Consider the following 4,470-nt stretch of genomic DNA (forward strand, 5'->3'; position numbering starts at 1 on the left):
TGGCTTATTTCGCTGAGCATGATCCCTTCCAGTGCCATCCATGTTGCTGCAAATTGCATGTGTTTATCTTTTTTGAATGCTGAGTAATATTCCATGGTATATATGTACCACATCTTCTTGATCCAGTCATCTATTTTTGGGCATTTGGGTTGTTTCCAAAGCTTAGCTATTGTAAACAGTGCTGCTATAAACATAGGAGTGCAGGTGCTCTTTGGAATTGATGTTTCTGTGTCCTTTGGGTAAATACCTAGGAGTGGAATTGCTGGATCATATGGAAGCTCTATGTTTAGTAGGTCCAGAAATCTCCACACAGCTCTCCATAGTGGTTGGACCAGTTTGCACTCCCACCAACAGTGCAGGAGAGTTCCTTTTTCTCCACATCCTCGCCAACATTTGTTGTTGCTAGTTTTTTTAATATGTGCCATTCTCACTGGTGTGAGATGGTATCTCATGGTAGTTTTGATTTGCATTTCCCTGATGACAAGTGATGTTGAACATTTTTTCATATGTCTGTTGGCCATTTGCATTTCCTCTTCAGAGAAGTTTCTTTTTAGCTCTTCTGCCCATTTTTTGACTGGATTATTTTCTTTGTTGTTGCTGAGTCTCATCAGCTCTTTGCAGATTTTTGTGATCAGTCCTTTATCATTAGTGTTGGGTGCAAAAATGTTCTCCCAGTTGGTGGGGTTTCTCTTTGTTTTTGTTATTGTCTCTTTTGCTGTGCAGAAGCTCTTTAATTTGATGTAGTCCCAGCTGTTTATCTTTGCCTTCACTATCACTGCTTTGGGTGATGTGTCTGTAAAGATGTCTTTGATGTGCAAATCCCGTAGTGTTTCGCCTATATTTCCTTCTATGTATTTTATGGTTTCAGGTCTTATGTCTAGTTCTTTAATCCATTTTGAGTTGATTTTTGTGTATGGTGTGAGGTAGTGGTCAAGCTTCATTCTTTTGCATGTAGCGACCCAGTTTTCCCAGCACCATTTATTGAACAAACTTTCTTTGCTCCAATTCATAGTCTTCGCTCCTTTGTCAAAGATTAGTTGACCATAAATCTGTGGGTTTATTTCTGGATTTTCTATTCGATTCCATTGGTCTGTATGTCTGTTCTTGTTCCAATACCATGCAGTTTTGATGATTATGGCTTTGTAGTATAGTTTGAAGTCTGGGAGTGTGATGCCTCCATTTCCTTCTTTTTTTTTCAGTAGAGCTTTTAGCCAATCTTGTTATTTGTGAATAAGTGGTTTTAGTTTCCAATATGAATGACTTTTCTTTCTTTTTCTTGCCTTATTGCACTTGCCTTAGTGCATTATACAATGTTAAACAAAAGTGGTGAGAAGATATGTTTTCCCCTTGATCCTGATCTCCAGGAAAGCACTCATTTATCATCATTAGGTATGGTATTAATTATAGGTTTCTCTTAGTTACCCTTCATTAGTATGAGGAAATTGCCTTTGATTCATCATTTTCATGTGTTCTTTCCCTTTTTATTTTCTTAGGAATTGCCATTGGGGTTTTTTGTTTGTTTGTTTTGACTCATGGTTGTTTGAGCTTCTGGTATATGTGAATTTGTAGTTTCTATCAATTTAAATATTTTTCACCAATTGTTTCATCAAATATTTACCTGTTCTTCCCAGTCTCCTTTGGGGATTTCAATTTTATGTAAATTGAGATGCTTGAAGTCGAAGTTTCTTCCTATGTTTCCTATCTGGATGTGCCTATTACTGTATTTTCTAATTTGCCCTATTACTATAGCTTCCAATTTCTGTTACTGTATTATTTAATCTGTTACTAATCTCATCCAGTATATTTTCCATTTCTGACAAGTCTCATCTCTAAATTTTCTTGTGTCTTTTTTTATATCTCTCTACTTAACATATTTAATCTTTCTACTCGTTTCTCAAATATAGGGTGGTCTGCTTTGTCAATGAATCTGTTTAGATAGCCATTTTTTCTAAATCTCTCATTATGGGTTACATTTTCCTCTTTGTCTGAATGCTTGATAATTTTTGATTTAATACCAGATGTAAATTTTATCTTATCAGGTCCTGGATATATCTTCATTTTAAAAAATATTACTGAATTTTGTTCTAGGGTGTGGTTAAGTTACTTGCAAACAGTTCGATGATGCTTTTGCATATTGCTTTTAAGCTTTTTAAAGTAGGACCAAAGCTGCCTAATTAAAGTGGCTATTTTTTCCCCACTATTAGGGTAAAACCCTGTGAGAATTCTACCCATGCCCCACGAATTGTGAGGTTTCCTCCAGGGAATAGTCCCTGCAGCAGTACTTCTGTTGGGAACCAGAATGATTCCTGATTCTATGTAAACTGTAGAGTTGTTTCCTTAACTTTTTTGGTGATTTCCTAGCTTCAAGTAGTTCCCTCAGACCTATACTCATAAGTACTCATCTGGAATCTTGAAGGGGATGGCTTCATATCTCTGAGTTTTTCTTCTGTGTAGCATTCTTCTCTGTAGTCCTTTGCCCGTTGAATTCTAACATTTGACCTTCCTGAACTCCCAGCTCATTCTCAAAGTTACTGAACTGCTGGGCTTTACCTGGAGTCCTATGCACTGATGTGTTATGACATGGAAGCTCTCCAGTTGGTAAGTTAGTGAAATTCAAGAGGGCATCTTATTTGTTTTCCATATTTCAAGAATTACTTCTTTTTTTGCTTGATATCCAACATCAAGAAACCTCTATTTTATCAATTCTGTCCAGTTTTTCAGTTGTTTCAGGAAAGAAAACAAATCTGGTCCGGCTCCCGCAGCTGAGGGGCTGGGTGCTCACCACCGCCTGCCGAGACCATGCTGTCCTGCTTACTGAAGGAACACCAGGCCAAGCAGAATGAGCGCAAGGAGCTGCAGAAGGGGAGGTGAGAGGCCATCACTGCTGCACCTGCCTGACGGAAGCTCTAGTGGATCGTCTCAATGTGGGTGTGGTCCAGGCCTACATGAACCAGAGAAAATTGGACCATGAAGCGAAGACCCTGCAGGTCCAGGCTGCCAGTTTGCCAAGCAGACAGGCCAGTCGATCATGATGGTGGAGAACTTCAACCAGGCACTCAAGGAAATCCGAAATGTAGAGAACTGGGCTCAGAGTGTCGAATTGGACATGCGCACCATTGCCACAGCGCTGGAACATGTCTACAAAGGACAGCTGCTGTCTTCCCCCTCCTGGGTCCTCTCTCCCCACCTCCCCCAAGGGGGCAAGAGGGAGGTTGACAGCCCATGAATAAAACACTAGCTTCCATTTCTAAAAAAAAAAAAAGAAGAAAGAAAGAAAGAAAGAAAGAAAGAAAGAAAGAAAGAAAGAAAGAAAGAAAGAAAGAAAGAAAGAAAGAAAGAAAGAAAGAAAGAGAAAGATCTGTTTCTGTTACTCTATTTCGTTCAGAAGTGGAGGTTTAAGAGCTAGAGCTTTTTATTTAAGAGGCTGAATGTTTGGCTTTCAAGTACTAAGCCAAGAAAGACTCAAAGAATGAATCTAAAATATGGATTTAGAATCTAAAATATGTTTGTTTGAGTCAGATTTCCTTTTCCAGATAAGTTAAGAATACCTGTGTGGGAGAGAGGAAGATAATTAGAGGTGAGAAAGAATGCTAGTATGTTGGTGGATGTCTCTAAAAGATGCTCTTTTTCTCCTCCCCTCAAAACTGAGCCTATAGTGTTTAATGGGAAAGTGCACATGATAGAAACCTTTTTTAGGTTTATAGGGTTGTAAAACAGAATGAGCCATGTGTCTTTTCCTGCAAGCTTCATGAATTTCCCTATGGGCCAGAAGTAGTGCAGCAATCACTATTTAGAGTGGGCAGGAAGGTCATTCTGAGACCATCATGCAGAATTTTACTATACCTAGAATTTCAGGTAGAAAATATTTATCAGCTGTTGATACAGAAGGATGTTGATACAGATGAGAGAAATCCAGACCTGGTGCGATCTCATGTTCTGGCCAAGTCAATAGCAATTATATTGACCATAATTGTGGAGAGGCCCAATTAGATATAATGTCTTCATGATAAGTGACAATAATGAAGGGTCAATTGTCTCTTTACCATATCATGATCCTACCATGTCCATTGAAATAATTCCTACCAGGCATAAGATAAGAGTTGAAGGAGGGGTAGCCATGATGGAGAGCCCCTAAAATGACTGGAATAAGAGTTTTAAAAAGAAATTAAGTTGGGTTTTAGAAAAACAGTATTTAAAAAAAATTAATTGAAATAAGAGTGCATTATAACATTATATAAATTTCAGGTGTACATAATTGTAAATCAACATGTGAGTATCTACTACATTATGTTCATAACTAAAAGTTCAATTCTACCCTTCACCCTAAAATTTTCCCCCTTGTCTTGACTTGTCCATAACTTTCCTCCTCCCCTTCTGATAATTATTAATTGACTTTATGTTCTAAAGGTTTAGTTTTATTTTATTTCATTCATTTGGTTTTTTTGCTTGTTTGTTTATTTGTTTTCTCTA

General features: G+C 37.8%; 1 pseudogene; it reads left to right on the forward strand.

The window, feature by feature from the left end:
- Positions 1-2,799: 2,799 nt before the first annotated feature.
- On the forward strand, positions 2,800-3,226 carry LOC119251480 (biogenesis of lysosome-related organelles complex 1 subunit 1-like; annotated as a pseudogene).
- The last annotated feature ends 1,244 nt before the right edge of the window (positions 3,227-4,470 follow it).

Source organism: Talpa occidentalis, unplaced genomic scaffold, assembly GCF_014898055.3.
Source record: "Talpa occidentalis isolate TD23 unplaced genomic scaffold, MPIMG_talOcc4v2.1 talOcc4.2, whole genome shotgun sequence".
Taxonomy (NCBI): domain Eukaryota; kingdom Metazoa; phylum Chordata; class Mammalia; order Eulipotyphla; family Talpidae; genus Talpa; species Talpa occidentalis.